The sequence below is a fragment of the Ostrea edulis genome, chromosome 7 (genome assembly GCF_947568905.1).
Source record: "Ostrea edulis chromosome 7, xbOstEdul1.1, whole genome shotgun sequence".
NCBI lineage: Eukaryota > Metazoa > Mollusca > Bivalvia > Ostreida > Ostreidae > Ostrea > Ostrea edulis.
In genome coordinates, this window is record NC_079170.1 from 49,467,490 (window position 1) to 49,488,914 (window position 21,425).

The 21,425-nt window shown below is 35.2% G+C and overlaps 1 long non-coding RNA gene across 2 annotated transcripts; it reads left to right on the forward strand.

Annotated features, from left to right (window-relative positions):
• The first annotated feature begins 382 nt into the window (after positions 1-382).
• LOC125656141 (uncharacterized) lies at positions 383-16,279 on the forward strand. Of its 2 annotated transcripts, XR_008797075.1 has the most exons (7): positions 396-419; positions 7,618-7,723; positions 9,227-9,462; positions 10,394-10,538; positions 11,170-11,195; positions 13,282-13,425; positions 14,064-16,279. It is a non-coding gene; the product is annotated as an uncharacterized LOC125656141 (long non-coding RNA). The 2 variants fall into 2 exon arrangements; XR_007363030.2 differs by lacking the exon at positions 11,170-11,195 and having other exon boundaries at positions 383-419.
• Positions 16,280-21,425: the final 5,146 nt, after the last annotated feature.

Genomic DNA, 21,425 nt, shown 5'->3' on the forward strand with positions numbered 1-21,425 from the left:
CTTGACCTGTCGTGGTGGCCATTTTTTGGGCCGGATATTGCGTGTCTTGTTTAGGAGCACTGCCATTGATTCATTGATTGATTACATTACACTACAACTGTGAATAAATGGTGAAAAGAACTTGTGTGTTACATCTATTATGCTTACGTTGAAAATCAAAATTTATAATTTCAGAAAAAGCAATGTTAATGGAATAATATTTCACAGCAACCATTTTTGGTTACATAGACACTAATACACATGGGTATACAAAATGAATGAATAAATGAAAGCATTCAACCATCCATATGCATACACTTTGAGAGTCGGTAATGTTAGCGACGCAGTCCTTCATATGCATTCAAAATATTTTCGTTGGCAAGTATGGGTAGCCATATGTTTGTTGTTATTATACCCGTGTTAGGTGTTGACAAAGGAAGGTAAGTTGCTCATTTTTGTTTTGTCTTCAATTCTAGGATCAATGTTACCAAACACCATGTGAATTCTGTATAAGTAGAGTATATGATATTTCACAATAGCTAACACCAGACGCCTATATATATGTAGTATTGATCATTATCGAGTCACATTTCAACACACGGTGGTCTTATGTCAGGGTGTTGATAAATCGCGGAACGGAAAACGGAACGGAATTTAAGAATTATAATGATCAATGTAGATAAGACAACGCCAAAAATCGGTGGGAAATGATTCATTTTGATTAAAATCAACAAGTTGGATATTGTTTACAAGCGATAAAACATCTCTTAAAATTTTGCATCATAAATTGACAAAGCGTTGTACAAGAATTTTGAAATTTCGGCATTGACAGAGGTGTTAGCGAGCAGTGACACCTGTGGGTAGAGAATGAAAAGAACACACGTGGTATATATACTATTTTGGAATAGAGTATTGTTATTTGACAGTGAACGCATTACTAGAAAAGTGTTTGAAATGGATTATGATATATGTAGAAACAACTGGTGTAGTGCTCTGAAAGACATTTTGCAGAATTTGGAACTGGAAAGTTATTTTGACTCAAAATTGTTAATAGACATGAATGTTCTTCAAACAAATATGCATTACTATTACTCAAATATCTGGAAAAATGAAGTATTTAAAGTACCTAAATTACGAACTTGTGTGTCTATAAAATCAACCTTTGGTCGAGAACATTATGTAACATTGGATATGCCAAAATACTTTAGGTCAATTATGTCACAGTTTAGATGTGGTATTTTACCTTTAAGAATAGAGACGGGAAGATATTATGGGGAACCTGCTATTGAAAGAATATGCTCATTGTGTTCATTAAATTGTGTGGAAGACGAAATTAATTTTTTACTCTATTGTCCATTGTATTCTAAACTCAGAACAATTTGTTTGAAAACACGGGATTTGATCAAATGTCAATGTCAGATGGAGAGGTTCTTCGAATGTTAATAACAAACTACCCAAGACAATTAGCAAAATACTTGTACTTCTCCTTTTCTCTTAGACAATCTATTAGACTATTACATTTGGAAAAATCAACAACTGAGCTATTTATACATTATATTCTTATTATACATGTATACACATGTATGTATATATAATTATAGAAAATGTTATTATGCGCAATTATTTGCATTATATATTATTATGTCAACGTTTAAAGTGGCATATAGGCCCGACGGGCCGGGTGTTTATTGATTTGTATATTGTGATGAAATTGGATGTATGAATATATGTACACATGCCACTATAATAAATAAAATTACTTACTAAAAATTGCTTACTTATACCCCCACTCCCCGTAGCAAAACGTCATTAACACACATGTACATGTATATGTATGTACAGTATAATCTGTCTAAACCGGCTATGTGTGGTTCCAAAGAAATTGACTGGTTTGCACAGAGTCCGGAGTGCAGAATGTTGACAAGAATGAGAGTTGCCTTCCCTTGTATTCACTATCTATGCATACGTGTGTAATGATTGCTAACGTTTTAATATATCACAAAAGAATTCAAAATGTAAAAATATAAATGTCAGTGTTTTATTGTCGTGCTCATTTGAAAAAGTTTCAATTTTTATTAAACAGTTTAAAATCTGGGAATTATTCGTGCAATTTTCTGTAGGTAAATTGTCGATTTCGTCTACATCATCGCCGTTATCAAGTGCTACATTATGTACGTTCATCAAGTTTGTGTTGTGTTCGTTTAAAATTTGTCTTTCCCAGCTTTCATTGTAAATGTATCGCTTTCAACTGTCTCAATTTGTGAAACGGAAACTAATGTAATGCCGAGTGATCGACCGGACATGGCGAGTTGTGCTAACTAACTGCATATCATCACTGTCCGACTCGCCGTAGAGCTCCGAGAAGTCCACGAGGGGAAACCCTGCTTTTGGAAAACATAACGGGATTGTTGCCGATTTTGTTTCATTCCAAGAATGTATCGAATTCATCGATTAATTGAACTTTGTCTTTTAATGTCAGTTCTCGTCTCTGTCGTTAGGGGGAGGGCGCCATTACCTCGTGCGTGGTGCTGTCATAATTGAAAAGTGCACCCCATAAAAATCAGGTTTTATTTTAAACTGATCGCGACTCATCACCAGTTGCAATCTTTTACTTACCTGTGGCTTCCCTTGAGACACCCTTTGTGTACACTGCATGTGATCGACCGAATACCGACAGGTTGGTCATAGTGGGGTGGCTGGTTTAAATGCGATAATTAGAGCTAATTACGAGCAGTTGGGACCTCGTGTACACCGAATACAATTGACCGCAACAATTAGGGTGGTGTATCATCGAGAGGCCGGTTTACACAGGATAATTAAAGTTAATTGATAGGAGTTGGGACTGTGTAAGCCGACCGATATACAGAATACGCAGTATCCAGAGTACAGGGAATTATTAATAAAGGATTTGTTAAAGAAATGTTAGGGACTATATTTTATGGCCGGAATTGACAGAGCGCCGGAGTACTCAGAGGCCGGTTTGGACAAATTATACTGTATTTACACCTACTACTGTGTATGTGTCTGTACAGGGAGTGTGATATGCATAAAACAACGAGATAATTCATGATCTTATTAAGTCAACAACTTAAACATCTTGTGTTTGATTTATTATTTGTTAACTAACAGACAATTAGTGACCACAGCACTCCAATCCTAAATAGGAAGTACTTCTGGCAGTTCATTTTTAAACTAAGTACATGTACTTGAATAGCTTAGCATTTAGATTAATAATGAGATGACTTTTAATTCCATCCAAACATAAATTCTGTGTTAGCCTTTTAGCTATTTCATATAATGTATTATGAAATAAATCTATTAAAATTCCTCTTACTATGGGTCGTAAACTTCACCCTAGTTTACATTGGTTCTGTTTAAATCTGTCTGTTTTGTTGTATCTCATCAGTTTCAACACTTTCCCGCAGGATATCGGTAAATGTACGAACTTTCACATAGATTCATCCCAAATGAGGCTAACCCTTTTTCCACACCGGACTCGTTCGCTTTAAAATTTGATGTGATACATAAATGTGTATTCAGTGTAACAAGTGTAAAACTAAATTCAAGTTCAGTTATCTTAAACATATCTAGTTCGATTAAAAGCACGTCTGATTTAAAAAGGCGATGTTTGGGGAAATTGTTAAAATAAATTATTTTATCTTTAACGATGTTGTTTTCGGGGGGGGGGGGGGGGGGGTAACTTTTATTCTTTGGATAGGCTCATAAAATCAGCCAGAAGAAAGTAATACAATTTAAAAGGAGTTCAATTAAAATTCAAGTCTTTTTCAGTTTGTTTATCTTATTTTTCTTCTTCATTTCTGAGACAACATACTGTCACAATCCGGGGGGGGGGGGGGGGGGGGGGGGTCAAAGCTAGGAAAAAGGATGATAAAAACAGGCGATTGCTTAATATTTTTATTAAAACTTAGTATGCAAAATATTTGGTACATTCATCCACAAAATACACCGTTTTAAAATACATAACAATGCATTAGTATGAGGTACATGTATTAATATGAAATGGTGGGTTCTGAGGATTACTTCCTGTTCTCTCTGTACTTTCTGCTTCCCTTGTTCATAATAAGCCTTTTGATTTTACAAAATGCCGACCTCCCTCATAACATTATTGCATAAAATATTTTCCGTTCCGTTCCGCGTTTTAGCAACACCCCTTATGTCAGCGAAAATAAGACGCATAATGTTATTTTTATACATGATTTCTAAAGGTATTTGCAAGTCATATAGTGAAATGTAACCAATGCAATGTATCAAGAACAGATAATCAAATTATGGACAAACGAGTCTTTGATTTAAAGTTTATAATACGAACATGTCAAAGATGACTAATGCTTCGAATGTTAACGCTTAAAGCTAGAAATAGGGCATGAGTTCCATATATGCATGCACTGTGATGATATGCGTTTGAATGGAACAAAATTTCAGAAAATGTTCCATTAAATAAAGTTCAAATCAATATTAAATTTATTTATGTCAGTCAAAAGATCCAAAACTGTTCATGATACAAGTCCGAATAAGGGAAGGGCAGTAGAGAGACCCACATAGATACCACACAAAGAACAACTATGTTTTTCTTTATTTTTGTTTGTTACGTCTATATCGGTTGACTGATACGTAAAATTTTCAGTAGATACACCGAATATTTTGCTATATTAGATACGAATTTTGACAACGGATTGCTTCGTTTAGCTGATAAAGATTGACATTGTGGTAAGCTACTGACAAACAAGTTGATGGTACAGGGGTTTCAACAGTCTCGATTGAAGTCAGCATTTCGCAAATTCTATGGTCGTTATAACGATCTAGTTCGTCAATACAACCTCGCATTGGGTCAAATGCTGTCTGATTCATACCTATTGTTAAGCCGTTCTTGGCACACTGATTTTGATTGCGGATAACTCCGTTTACCTGATCAAGATATAGGGCTCACGATGGGTGTGACCGGTCAACAGGGGATGCTTACTCCTCCTAGGCATCTGATCCCACCTCTGGTGTGTCCAGGGGTCCGTGTTTGCCCAACTACCTATTCTGGATTGCTTATAGGAGTTATGAGATTGATCACTGTTCGTTATCTTCACCTTGCATTGTGGGGGTTAAAGGTCAGCAGGGAATGTTTACCCCGCCTCAACACCTGGCAGGGGCGTCGGCTAGTATTTGACATTGGGGAGGCGAACTGGATCAAAAGGAGGGGTCTACCTAACATGTTTTGACTTACAGATTACCACCTGAATCTTGATATCCTTTTCCTGTTTTATCAATGTCGTAAAGACATCAGCTGATATACTTATAGACCAGACCCAGTATCATGTTTCATGCCGCCTTTGCCGACGCCCCTACCTGGCCCAACCACTGATGTTCCCAGGACAAGGCGTTTTGCTTACTCTCAGTTTTGTTTTCTCACTGTTAACTATTTTCACCTTTTTAGCTCTTCTGAGCCGAAGGCTCAAAGAGCTAATCATATGGCCATATGTGTGGTGTGCGTCAACTTTTTGGAAAAAGTGCTATATCTCAAGAACCCCTTGGCCAATTTTTGTCAAATTTGTCACAGGGTATCCTTGGCCAAAGGGCGTTTATTTGTACTAAAACTAGGGTTGTGACCCTTTAACAAAGGAAGATAATTAGGAAAATGCAAACAAAAGTAGTGGTTGCTAAAAATATTTCCCAAGAACCACTGGGCAAATTATTACCAAACTTATGCATAAGGATGAGGATAAGTTGTAGATAAAAACAAGATGTGTTTGTGAAACACAAATACCCCCGATAATGGCCAATTCCAAAGATGGCCAAGGTCACAAAGGGAAATATCGTGGTACCAGTAGAAAGATCTTGTCAAAAGAAATGCTCATGTACAATATGAAAGCTCTAATTTAGAAGTGATGACCAATGTAAAAAAAAACATTGTCAAATATTAAGGTCAAAAGGTTTAATACCAACGGAAAGGTCTTGTAACAAGGAATACTCATGTGAAATATCAAAGCTCTATCTCTTACTGTTCAAAAGTTATTAGCAAGGTTAAAGTTTTCAAAAAGTAGGTCAAACTCCAAGGTCAAGGTCACAGAGTTAAACATGTCGGTACCCACGGAAAGGTCTTGACTCAAGAAATACTCATGTGAAATATCAAAGCTCTATCACTTATTATTCAAAAGTTATTAGCAAGGTTAAAGTTTTCAAAAAGTAGGTCAAACTCCAAGGTCAAGGTCATGGGGTCAAAAACGTTGGTACCCAAGGAAAGGTCTTATCACAAGGAATACTCATGTGAAAAATCAAAGCTCTATCACTTACTGTTCAAAAGTTATTAGCATGGTTAAAGTTTCAGACAGAATGACAAAATGACAGACTGGACAAAATCAATATGTCCCCCGATCTTCTATCTCGGGGGCATACAAATTGGTCACGGTATCATCCTGGGGCAAAGGGTGTGGTCTCAAGGTCACTTCAAAGTTGACCTTAATTTTTGTTTTGTAAAAACTTTGACATTTTGCTTAGTATAAGGACTAGGATCATCAAATTTTGTCAGTTAATGCATCTTTGAACGTAATATCATGTTGTCTCAAAAGTAGGTCATGGTGACCTACTTTTTGAATTTCGCAGGTAATTATTATTAAATGGATTTTGATGCATATCTTGGGACACTTTTGAGCCTATTATCATCAAAAGTTGGCAGTTGATGGATCATGGGACCTTGAAGTGCGTCATGTGAAAAGTAGATCACCATGACTTACTTTCTGAATTTTATGGCTAATCATTTATGAATACATTCTAGGTTGTTATTTCAGATACCGAGATGTTTAGAATCATCAAACCTTCTAAGTTGATGCGTCTAGAGGTCTCGAAACATATTTATTTTAAAAAGTAGGTCACTGTGACCTACTTTTTGAATTTTGCAGACATTGAAATTTCACATTTTCAATTTTAGATGCATATTTTGGACACTACGAAAGCTAGGATCATCAAACTTTGTCAGTTAATGCATCTTGAGTCTTCATAGTTTGTTGACCAAAAATTAGGTCACCGTGACCTACTTTTGGAATTTGACGGATATATTTTCATATTTCAGATACTATTTAACTTACAATCATCAAACTTTGTCAGTTGATGGGTCTTGAGTCTTCAGAGTGTGTCGACCAAAAAGTAGGTCACTGTAACCTACTTTTGGAATTTGACGTTTATATCTGAATATTTCAGATACTATTTGACTTCAATTATCAAACTTTGTCAGTTGATGCATCTTGAGTCTTTGGAGTGTGTCGACCAAAAAGTAGGTCACTGTGGCCTTCTTTTGATGAATGTTGGTTAGTGAGAATTTTTGCCTGTTTGACAATGTATCAGATGAGCGATTCTAGGCCCATGGACCTCTTGTTTGTTTACCTAGCAGTACACACTTCGTAAAGATTTGATTTGCATTAAAGAGCTGTGTGTTAGGTTTCCTCAGTGATTATAATGTTATACATGCGATATAGAATATATAGACCGTAAAAGTGACCTGTACATTGTAAAAATAGTTCCACATGACTTCATGAACTTACTTTGCACAAGTAACAAATTTTAAATGTAAGTTGTGTTGTTGGTATTTCTGCTGTATACATTATGTAAAACTTCATGGTCATTTCTTAATTACAGATATAGATCTGTTAAGAGCCCTATAAGATGGAAATTACAAGATGGATAGCATGTTCATTTCTTGCAATTTTAAATTTTGTGGAAGCATTTGGACGGACCTATACATGTAAGTATCATTGCTATAAATAGAACACATGCCTCAGAGGGGTGATACATTGTTAAAAGATACGGCTAGGTTGAAAGGCAATAAAATGCTTCATAATTACGAAAAACAGTTGTTGTTTACTGACGAACAAAGTTGGACAGAGCCAAGGGGGGGGGGGGGGCGTTTTTTTTAAAAGCCAAGGTCCTTTTTCTATGAACCAACTCGGGCTGATTAGCTAATTTACGTCAAACATTATATACATGTAATAAGTTGTCCTAGCTTGTCTTTCATAAAGAATAGTAAATATGAATGCAGTCCAAAACGTTTGCCTTGATAAGAAGGTAATGCTCAAGCGCAAGAACCGATGATCTCTTGCAAAGGATCACTTTGTACATACATGTTTTGATTTAAAGAATGTTTTAAAAAGTATTTTAGGATATTATCTATATACTTTCATAGATTATAGATCTATAGATTTCATTTAGTATACTTTCATACTGACATGGATAAAATCACGAGTTCCATCATTTAAATCTACAACAGTCATTCAGCTGAATATCTAAATATTTAGATTATATATTCATGCATATGTTTATCGATTATACATATACGCTCAGTGGTAGGTCTTCACTCATACTATAATAGATTCAATCACTTTGGTTAAAAAAAAAATGATATGTATATCACAAAAAATAGCATTAGTGTAAAACGCATTTTTAAAAAATAAAAATAATGAAATAATTCATTACAATGTGTACATGTACGTCACAAATAACATATTTCATAACGAAGTGCCATTTATTGTAGTTTCGCATTGCATGTTTATTCAATATGATAAATGAATATTTACACACATTCTAAGAAGCTGGGATGATTTTATGCCCCCGATATCGAAGATCGGGGGGCTTATTGTTTTTGTCCTATCTGTCATTCTGTAATTGATAGAGCTTTGATATTTCACATGCGTCTTCCCTGTGACAAATCCTTTTTGTGGGTACATTTTTTACCCTGTGACCTTGACCTTGGAGTTTGACCTACTTTTTGAAGACTTTAACCTTGCTAATAACTTTGAACAGTAAGTGATAGAGCTTTGATATTTCACATCAATATTCCTTGTGACAAGACCTTTCCGTAGGTACCAATATTTTTTACCCAGTGACCTTGACCTTGGAGTTAGACCTACTTTTGAAGACTTTAACCTTGCTAATAACTTTTGAACAGTAAGTGATACAGCTTTGATATTTCACAAGATCTTTCCGTGGGTACTTAACCTTTTGACCTTGACATTTGACCTACTTTTTTTTTTTTTTTTACATCGGTCATAACTTCTAAAAGCTTTCATATTGTGCATGAGCATTTCTTGTGACAATACTGGTACCAAGATATTTGTCCTTGTGACCTTGATCATCTTCGGAATTGGCCATTATCGGGGGTATTTATGTTTCACAAACACATCTTGTTGTACTAAAAAAATGATTTATCCTATTATAGAACTTTTACACAGTTTTTTTTATCCTTTCAAAGATGAATTTGGAAGGCACTGCTCGGTTTTCTGGAAAGAGTTGGATGAGAATGATCGGATTTACGTTGACTACAACGGAAGGGACGTTGCAAGTTACTGTGATGACTACTCCTTCAAAGGAAAGGGAGATGAAGTATTAGATGAATATGAAGTCTGTGTGACTCCTTTTAATTTTATTGATCCAGACTGTGCCGTGCGATTAGATTATAAAACTTCATATAGCGGTAGCACGTTACAGGTAACATAAAACAATATTTTGATTTTACACTGATTTCCTATATATACACAATGAGAAAAAATCGCAACATTAGCTGTTTTCTTTTACCCTAAGTTTGATGGGTAATTTCATTCGTCCATTTCCTTTGCCATTTACTAATGCTAAAAAGGGGACAATTCGCCAATATGTCCTGTTTTGTATGTGAAAATAACTAGCTTTACAAGTACAATTAACAGATAACTGATAGCTACTTTGTCAAAAATGGAGACAGACCCTTCTTGACGCACTTGTTGTTACGTGCCTGGTACGTACATGAAAGGCGAAGATAACGAACAATGATCAATCTCATAACTCCTATAAGCAATTCAAAATAAAGAGTTTGGCAAACACGGACCCCTGGATATATCAAATGCCTCGGAAGAGTAAGCATCCCCCTACTGATCGGCCACACCCGCCGTGAGCCCTATATCTTGATCAGGTAAACGGAGTTATCCGTAGTCAAAATCAGTGTGCCAAGAATGGCCTTATAATCGGTATGAGAATAGGCAGACAGCATTAGACCCAATAATAAATCGTTATAACGACCATAGAATTTGCAACATGCTGACTTTAAACGAGACTGTTGAAACTCCTGCACCATCAACATGTTTGTCAGTAGCCTGCCTCGATTTAAAAAACTGACCCATACATAGAACAAGCTCTTGTGTATCGAATGATGATCAGTTAAGATATATTAACACCACATGCAGGTGATAATGGAATTGCTTCATAAATATGGGATGTTAACAATGCATGGAGAAGCTGAAATCATTCCCTTTGTCATAAGTTTGATGTGTTAGCTTGATGTTATCTACTTTCAATAAAATACTTAAGTATGAAACAGATGTGGAAAACTCTGTGGTGTCTTTTATTTCGAGTTCACAGCTATATTTCAATATTCATTATTTTACAGAGTGTAACATGTACAGAAAATAACAACAAGAAATACTGTGATCCCCAGGACGAAACTCTTTATATATTTTTTGAGTAACGTTACAAAAAGGACACATCAAATGCCAAATTTAAGCTGCTTATCACAACCAACAAAGTTTCTGATTGTAAGTTTTTATTAATATTTATCAAATATTGTAAGGTTATGTATACGCTTTTAAACATTGAAAATATCGGCATCTATACATGTATGACTGCGTTTGTTCGATCGTTTGTCTGAAAAATAGGAAAGGAGTCTTTAGCATAACTTTCACGTCTTTATTCTTGGCTATCCGAGGAAATCGTGTTGCTTAAGGTAGACCTATACTCTGCCTTAAATGGACTCAATCATGAAAAAATTGCCTTTATAAGATAGATATATATTCTAGTAATAGATAAACATTGAAAAATATATATGTCAACATGCTAATTTCATTGTTATTGCTTCTCAAAAGTAAGTACCCCATCCACATATAATCAGCATTAATGAAAATGTATTCCTCCTTCTTATTTTTCTTAATATTTATTATTTTTCCAAAACAAATGGGCTGTAATAAGCAACATAGACTATATACCCATTATTTAATGATATGTAATCATTTATTTTAATGAATTTGAATAACTATTTTCATAATGTACACTTTGTGAGCCCACAGATGTTAAAAGAAATACTGTTGAAAATGCCATTTGATGTCAATATTGGTCTTTTCCTCCAATGTTTATGGACTAAACCTTGAATAAATTGTTTCTAATTTACAGATTATTATCTCAGAAAAAGGATTTGCGTAAGAAAATCATCTGTTGACGCATCATTTTAAAAGCTATAAGCTCTATAACAAGTATAACCCAACCCCCAACCCCCCAAATCTTGAATTATACATTATCATATTTTCATACGACATGTGAAATTTGAGTATATTTACAACATTGGATAATAATTTGAACTATGTTAAACTATAAGTATTATAGATACATGTGGGTTGCAATTAGATTTTACATTTTATCTGAAAACAAATCATTCTAGAAGATGGTATTCACAATGTGAATGTAAAACGAAAGTAACAAACTGAATTTTGATAGTTTTGCTATTATGATTAATGCATGTGTGTAATATGTGTTATATCTTTTATCATGGAATCATTTGTATGTACATAAATTGGATATACGTACATGTACACCACTTACGCCGATCTATGTAGATGCAATCTCAATAAGGAACTACACTGTAATCGCATTATACAGATGCCGCCCCGATAATTTTGAAAAACAACAAAAATGACAAATTTATGACGGTCGGTGAAATAAAACAAATTATTTGCAGCCGTTCTTTGAAGCTTGCGACGTTCTTTGAAGCTTGCGTCAATATCTGCAACATTGGAGCAGCGAACATAACTATGACATCTGTGGTCACTGGAGCAGCGAAGTGTGAATTTTTATTTTTACACAAGCTTACCATGTATTTGTTCATGACAATTTGGATTCAACAGCTGCGTAGTTTTGAATTAGCAATTATTACGCTCGAGAATTTTTTACTCATATGGATACGTCACCATTGCCGATGAGGGGCTGCAAAACTTAGGCCTATGCTCGACGCCGACGGTCTTTGAGTAGGGATTTTTAGCGTGCCACGCCTGCTGTGACACAGGGCCTCTGTTTTTGTGGTCTCATCCGAAGGACCGTCCCATTTAGTCGCCTCTTGCGACAAGCATGGGGTACTGAGGACCTACTTTAACCCGGATCCTCACAAATGAAATAATATTATTATGATGCTGGTGGAAATATGAATTGGTCCCCCTTTCCCATCCGTCTCTCCAACTTTCTGATGCCCGCGTAATTCCATATGTTGAACATGGATCATTGTAAAAGTTTTACATACATGAATAGTCAATGTATCTCACGGACGCCCTCATCCGCCAAAATGTGGTACTGTTCTCCAACCGATTTTTATCTAAAGCTTGAATCATCTTTAGCTCCCCTTTTTTTTTTAAAAATACATTGTACAAAATTTGACCGCAGCTGATAAGAACGCCTTGGAAGGAATTAATATCGGACAATCCTATCGCAATGTAAAAAATCAAACTGATATCTTTGAAATACCACATTTCGGAAAACGGACGCGTGGTTCCGCATTTACATTTGATTGTGACGTAGCCGTGTATAGGTCTACTTTAAGACATTCATAAAAAAGATCACACAACTAATACAATCAGTGTCAAAATAAGCGCATTACCCATAATTGTCAATTACGATTTGTATGACGCTACTGTCCGCTGTGATTGGAGGCTACATGTACATGTACCAAGGCAACGGTAACAAGATGGGACGACGCGTTAATAGGCTTGTTATACAATGGGTATACCCGACTAACGAAATTCCAAGAGTCGAAGAGAGGAAGCATGGATCATGCGCTAATTTTAGACTAGGTTTGCCAGACGGGGAATATTCCGGAATAACAAACACTGTGCACGGGCCCTTGGGTAAATGCGCATATACTAGGCATGCTATTATATGCGGTATTATTTGTGTGATAGAGTTGGCTCAGAATCGGCATCAAAGAGTGAGATTAATCATAGGCCTTTGCATGTTTTATCGAACTGATAAGTAAAAATATGGTTGTTTAACGCATTTACAGAAGAATTTCGCTTCAAGAGATTTGGTTGACACCAATTGATTACACAACTGGGAGTTGTTCACAAACATAATGAAATATGAAAATCTTTATTTCCAAAAATAGAACAAAATATTATGGGGACAAATATTGCCTATGATAAATGTATGCAAACATTTACCTGCGATTTATTATCATAATTATCATTATTATTTTTATATATCGATTATTGAGTTAACTATTTATAGAATCTGTTGACATAGATGGCGCTGTAGTTGGAGCTATCGTCGGTGGAGTATTCGGTGGTATTGTTTTGATCTCACTGCTGACTGGACTTGTTTGTTGGTGTGTGTGCAGGAGAAAACCCACACAAGGACAGGTGTTAACCCCAAGTCAGGGAAATCAAAGTAAGTTTGATTGGTTGGTTGGTTGGTTGTATATTGTTTACCGTCTCTCTCGAGAATATTTCACTCATATGGATACGTCCGTCACCAATGCCGGAGAAGGGCTGCAAATTTAGGCCTATGCTCGGCGCTTATAGCCTTTGAGCAGGGAGAGATCTTTATCGTGCCACACCTGTTGTGACACGGGACCTCGGTTTTTGCGGTCACCTCTTACGACAAGCAAGGGGTACTGAGGACCTATTCTAACCTGGATCCCCTCGGGATGAATAAGTTTGAACTGTAAAGTAAGTCTGAACTGTAGATTTATGAGAAAATCTTCAAAAGGGTTTTGTTGAGCAGATATTTGACATTTGATATGGACAACGCCATGCGATTTTATTGTTTTTCCTCACCCTCTCCTCCTTTCCCTCCTTTTCTTTGTCATCATCTTCAAATTTATCTCGATGTTCTTGGATATACACTAGTACTGTACATATTGCAAGATGCGTCTGATGAGAATATCAAATAATTTGACGTTTCGAATGTTTTCTTTTGCTGCTGATAAATATTGTGCTATTTCATTACATTTCTGTGGTTTAGTTAAGTGTCTATCAGTAATTGTGACTTTTAAAAGTAACATAATTGTTCCTAACTTTCTTTAGCTTCAGTGGTCAACCAACCATTGTATCCACAAGCAGCGTATTCAACACAACCGGCGGGTAACAATGTAACCCTCTATCCGACAGCAAACTACGCAACACAATATTCAACAGGGTATAATACACAACCTCCTCTCCAATCCCAGCAGGCAGGTGACTGGCAACCTACAGAAAAAACACCACCCGCCCCTCCACCTAGCTATAGTAGTGTGACGTGATTTCATTTTCTTGGGGAATCTTTATCTTGATATTTCAGTCCAGCTCGTTTTCTCCTTTGTTAGAAGTATATTTTTAAAGTGACATTAAATGGAATTATATTGTATAGCTCATTCGAAGTTTACCATTGGTGATTTGCTAATGCACTCCTCACCAAAAAAAAAAAAACTCCACTTTAAGTAATAGCATTACACCGTAACACGGTGTTGCTTTTGTATATATTCTATGGTATGTGAGCAGTGTTGACTGATACATTCATGATTGTAAAATATTTAGCAAAAGTATGCATTATCATACCCCCCGAACGAAGTTCAGGGGCGTATATAGGAATTACCCTGTCTGTCTGTGCATAACTTCTTTGTTCTTTGACTTAGGCATACCATATTTGGCACACAGGTGGATCACCATGAGATGATGTGTCGACTACCTTCATGACCTCTATATGACCTTGACCTCAAGGTCAAAATTAAAGGGTTTTTTTTACAATGGATTCGTGTCCGGGCCATAACTTCTTTGTTCTTTGACATAGGCATACCATATTTGACACATGAGTGTATCACCATGAGACGATGTGTCATGTACCTTCAAGACCTCTATATGACCTTGAACTTTGACCTCAAGGTCAAAATTGATTATAGGGTTTTGACATAGTCATACCATAAGACAAGGGTGTATCACCATGAGACTGTGTGTCATGTACATTCATGACCTCTTTATGACCTTGACTTTTTATCTCAAGGTCAAAATTATAGGTTTATGCCATGGATTTGTGTTCGGACTATATCTTCCATTTTCTTTTACAACGGCATACCATATTTTTACACTCAGGAAAGAGGTAATTTATACCTATTAACAACACCCTTTGGGAGATTGGTGTAAGCGGGGGGTATTCTTAGTGAGCATTGCTCACAGTACCTCTTGTTCTATCAGATTTTTCAGATTAATTACACAGAACTGTTCTACAGATATACGAGTATGTACAGGTTATACAGTCACTTAACAGTACAAAATCAAAACCTTATCTTGATCCCACCATAGTATGTTTAGAATATGACCTGTATGTTTATGAACGGTTATACACCTATTATTTTAACATGAAGCGGCAACGTACTGCATTGCTATCTTTACGTTTTAAGAATGCTTTTCTATTTTTGTGAAATCGTGGGCCACCTGATTGAACATAAAGGTGAACCAGCAACATACTGTGTTGGGTCGTCAGTTTCATTAGAGTGCAGTCAATACAAAGTTTCAACTCAAACTGATTATACAAAACATTTGATATCAATACAGTTAGGGGTTCAGATCGTGAAGGATGTTGTAAATTTAACAAGGGAAAACACTGTATTAACTGGATTTGCATGTTCATATAGGGTTTTATGATCAGGTTTGTAACCCTTCATAAAGTTATGATGCTGAATTTATTAGACTGAAACTGAATTTATTTACATGTATATAGAGAGAAATAAATATACATTATATAAACAACAACAAACGGAATGCAATATAAATAACCATAACACCAAATATCTAGAAGTTGGAAATTTTCTCGTATGTTCTATCCCAAGCCTAAACTTGTTTGTAAACCAATTTTTTGTGTTTTATTGAAGTTTTATTGTAACATTCAATAATAGTTCATAGTTTTGCTAGATTGGCTCAGTTAGTTACAGCAATGTGCCATATTTTAAACTATATACTTAATTATTTTATGTTAAACATTCTTTTAAACACCATGCTTAATTATATGATGTTAAGCAGCTGTAATTCTATATATTTCACATATGTTCTCTAAGACTCTTAATTAAATTAATATCACATTTAACATGTATTTTTGTATGTAATATCAATATACGCATTTATTCGGGGTTATACATGGTGTTTCAATATGAAAATTGGTTCGTGAATGACTGGCTAGAAGTTGCTTGTTTACATTGTTGTAAATTGTTATAAGGCATATTTCAATTTATTTCGTAAATTACTCTGTGTAAAGTTTTCATTTTCCAGAATTTTCTTATATTTGATTTCCAGACTGAGTCCTCATGGCATGTAATATTATGGTTTTCTCTTTCGATACCCACGGCTTGAAATTGCAAATACATACATGTACAACCGGATATTAGGTCGAATTTTGTCTGACGGGTTTGATATCAATTGTTAGACCGTTATTTACATAATGCTTTATTTGACTAGGGAATGCTCAGTTTACCTGATCAATATATTCAAATGTAGGACTCATGGTGGATGTGACCTTGCTTCTCCTAAAAGACATCTGGTACTACCTCTCTAAGTTTGCAGAGATTTGTGTTTGCCCTATTTGTATTCTTTATAAGATTTATTTGATTGATTAATGTTGAACTTCGTTATTTTTGCCCTTTCATGACTATGACTTCAATCGTGCTCAGAAGAACTTCTGTAAATTAAATGTTTCATAAAGAGTGGGTATATAACGCTATAATTTATCCCAATCTCCCTCAAAGAGCTACAGTGCTAGAATTAATTGCTTATATTTTAAACGTCCAATGTATGCAACGGTATTGGTCCAGGGTTAAGGGACCGGTCAATATTATTGGGGGGTGGGGGTGGGACCGGTGTATTTCATATTTCCATTTTTTTTAAATCCTATGTTCTATCTTCTAGAAATACAAAAACAGTTGCTGTCATATATCTGATGTGTAATTAAAAAGTGTGTCCTCTCTAATGAAACAAATATTATAACAAATATATATATATATATATATATATATATATATATATATATATATACATGTATATATATAATATGTATGTATATATGTATCATTAAAACAACATTTTTACTTCATTTTAAAAATCTCAGAAGTCCTTAAAAATTATCTCTTAAATTTGTGTTTCCAGTTATATCAGCTGAAGGATTCAAGATCCTGAGAAACGTTTGTATACTTTGTCATGCTTGTTCGGTAATTTGTCTAGTGAAGTTACAAATCTCATTATTTTCATCTTATTAGAGCTTTCCACCTTTCTGTGGAAAGTCCTGTTGATATTGTTCTGTTTATTATTATTTTTGTCTTCTTTTCTTTCCGCCGCGATAAGCTTTGATCTCTTAAGACTTATCGAAAAACAATGTTGTCTATCCTATTGGACATCTTGAGAGGCTCAAATTTGACCCTGTGTAATTGAACTTTAACGAACTTGGAGGAGTTTACACAAAAAATAAAAACATCATTGTTATCGATTCATCTCGAAAACCGTGAATGATAGGAGCATAGAGGTGACTTATTCGAATTGATATGGGCATTCAAGAAAAGGGTTCAATGACCCATTAAGGAAGTTATTACCCCTTATGTTTTACGATTTCTACGTCAGAAATTTACGACTCCTATAGTATTAGTCGTAGAGAGAAGGAATCCACTGGAATGGGTTGGGTGACCTTGAAAAATAGGTCAAGGTCAAAGTCATCCTAAAAAGACCAGAACATAGCACTTTTTATACTCTCTTTCCTGCTTCAGATAGCATTGAAATATCATATGGGTCAGCATGGAATTCTGGATTGGTCTCCATATTATGAATTACAACACTAAACTTTGACCCTTCCGTGAATTATGACGACTCGCGTTGAAAAACGTGTTATCGCTAAAAATCTTGCAGTGAGAAGTGAACCGAAACCCCTTAAGTAGAGTTATTGCCCATGAAATTATCCGATGTCATTATTTAAGCCTCTAACTTTGACATGAATATACATCGAGACACGGGACCACTTACATGAAGACGAATGACCTTGACCTTCAATGAGGTTAAGGTCACACACATCCCGGTGCGAGTCCGTTGTTGTCCACAATTCAACACATGACTTGCGGTCTCTCAGCACGTCCTCCTAAAACCACACTATATCCATTCACATTCACCCATGGCAAACTTTCAAACACACATGAAAACAGCATTGAAACCCTCCAAAGTCCATTATTTATTATCTTTCGATCCTACGGCCCTTAACCAATGGCGTCCGTGGCCATAAACAGTTTAAAATTCACTTGTACTTCGTTAAGAAGGATGTAAGTCTGGTGTGGTAGGGAGTCTGTCGCCATGAAGCAATTTAAGCAGCATTCATCGCAATGAGTAGTTGGATGGGTGACCGGAATTTTTTCTAAAAATAGATTAAGGATTTAGGCGTTGTACAGTTAGGCGATAAAAGTGAAGAAGTATTGAAGACTGAAGATGAAAATTGTCAGGAAAAAGCCATGAAAAGGTGAACAGTCCTCTAATTGTTCGCGAGCAGTTAAGATTACTAGTTTGTTTTTCTTCTTCTTAAATTGTTGTGCTACATTTTGCATAATTTTCAATTACAGTACTGTTTTACTGAATTGTCTCGTGTACTTACAATATCATTTTCACATCTCAGTATTCTCTATGAAAGGTGAATATAACAAACAGTGATCAATCTCATAACTCCTATAAGCAATACAAAATAGAGAGTTGGGCAAACACTGACCCTAGATATACCAGAGATGGGAACAGGTGCCAAAGAAGGGTATCTAATCCGAGAATTAAAAGTTTAATATGGATCACTAAGTAGGAAATGATAAAATTGAGTTGATACTTTGTCATGAGTGGATGACTGAACATAAGTGTTCACATCTAAATATACATTTATATGAAGTGGGTTGTTTTCTTTGTTCATTGATAACATTCGCCAAAAAAAATATAGCTGCCCTATGAGTGTTGAAAATAAAAAAGTTGAGTCCTATCAGTATGTAAGTCAAAATAAATGTGTGTCCTATTGCATTTTGCACCGGTCCCCCTCCCCCTCCAATAAATATTGACCGGTCCCTAAGATTCCAGTCTGGGATCTCCCGCTTGCGAAGCGAACGCCCTACGGACTAGGATGAACTCGCGCCAGCCAATGCATTAAACTTATTAAGGTTGTTCATTATACTAAAATTTTATTTAATAGCTCGTTATACAAGTTCTCAATTATTTAACATTAATTTTTTTCCGGGAGATGAAAAGGTGTTTTCTTTGCAAATAAAATTTTAAAATTTCAACTTTGCTTTGATTTGATGCATGATATATTAAAGACTAGACTTTTTGACATCATAGACAGTTGCTTCTTCAACAAAAATTGAAAACGGAAATATTCATATCTAGTGATCAGTCATCTAAAAAAAATACTTTGTGAAACGACACTCTGATACCACGCACAGGTTCTCTGAAGTTGAAATCAAAAATACATATACGGGAGTTCCTCATTTGACAATATCTTCGTGGTCTTTGGTGATCAGATCTTCCAACAGTTTGTTGGAATCCCCAGGGGCACGAATTGGGCTCTTTGTTGGCTAACCTGTTTTTATATTCCTATGAAGCAGAATTTATTTAAAAAAACTTCTACCTGAGAAGAAAACATCTCTTGATGTGGCCTTCAATTTGACATCTAGATATATTGACGACGTATTACATCTATTAACAATAATCATTTTTATTCATATGTCGATTCGATATATCCCAGTGAACTCGAAATAAAAGACACCACAGAGTCTTCCACTTCTGCTTCATACTTAGATATTTTATTGAAAGTAGATATCAACGGCAAGCTAACAACTCAACTTTATGGCAAACGGAATCATTTCAGCTTCTCCATCGTCAACTACCCACGTTTATATAGCAATGTTCCATTATCACCTGGATATGGCGTTTATGTTTCTCAACTGATTCGATACGCAAGAGCTTGTTCTGCGTATAGTCAGTTTTTAATTCGAAACAGGTTACTGACAAACAAGTTGATGGTGCAGGGGTTCCAATAATCTCGTTTAAAGTCAGCATTTCGCAAATTATATGGTCGTTATAACGATCTAGTTTGCCAATACAATCTATCGGTGAGTCAAATGCTGTCTGACGTGTTTCATGCGTATGGTTAGGCCGTTCTTGGCACACTGATTTTGACTACGGATAACTCCGTTTAGCAGATCAAGATGTAGGGCTCACGGCCGGTGTGACGGGTCGACAGGGGATGCTTACTCCTCATAGGCACTTGATCTGACCTCTGGTGTGTCCAGGGGTCCATGCTTGCCCAACTATCTATTTTGTATTGCTTATAGGAGTTATGAGATTGATCATTGTTCGTTATCTTCACCTTTCATACATATGATTATTATCTAATAAAACCTGCAAAGTAGACGCATATAAATATTGTAATTTTTAAAATGAAATTTCATTATGACAATTATCATAGCAATTTTTTTTTATAATACTTATTCAAATCTACTTCTATAATCTTCAAGAAAAGAAATACTATCCACATCATAATTGACAAAAATTACTGATTAAAATAGTCATATTGCTGATAATTTAATTGCACGTTTTATCGAGAGATTAGTTTTCTAAATTCATTTTAAAATTTGTAAACCATTTTACCTCAAAGGAATATATTTTTCTGATTACAATATATATGACCACTCTTTTATAATTCCGATCGAGCTTGGTTTAAATCCAAAAAAAAAAAAATGTTACGTTCATATTTCTGAATTTTGGCCATTTCATTTACATTTGTTCGATATAAAGCCCTGTTTTAAATTGGCATGTTTTTCGAAGATTTAAAAACATTAAAAAAAACTTTTTAATAATTTTAAAAATCAGAATGTCAATCTAAATCTTTTAGGTTCATGTATGCTGTAATAAATATTCATAGCATTCATCAAATCTCAGCAAAATTTGGACACTGAAATTTCTTGAAAATGCAAACAAAACTACACTGTTTTTATCATTCCGGGGAAAAATCATTTTAATAAATTCATATAGAATAATTGAGAGCTTGTATCACTTTTTCGATTGTGAAATTATGTTTCATACGAGCTGCTTTAATACGAACCATTCAATAAAATTTCGGTGTGTGTACAATATCAAAACTAAATCCGCTCCGACATCCAAGAGTCTAAAGTATTTCCGTCCAGCTGCTTTTCGCTAAATATTCATGATTTGTGAAATATTTTTAGTGATAGCTGTAGTAGAATTAGTTTTATCAGTGCTTTGAAATTTATTTTATTCCATGAATCATATAGCGAAGATTAGCAGTGCAGAAATACTTTTAACCCTTGGGTGTACCTTTTTAAAAAGGAAAATCGAAAAATGCATACAATTTAGTCATGCTTACAGTATGATGTCTACACAGTATGATTGCTACAC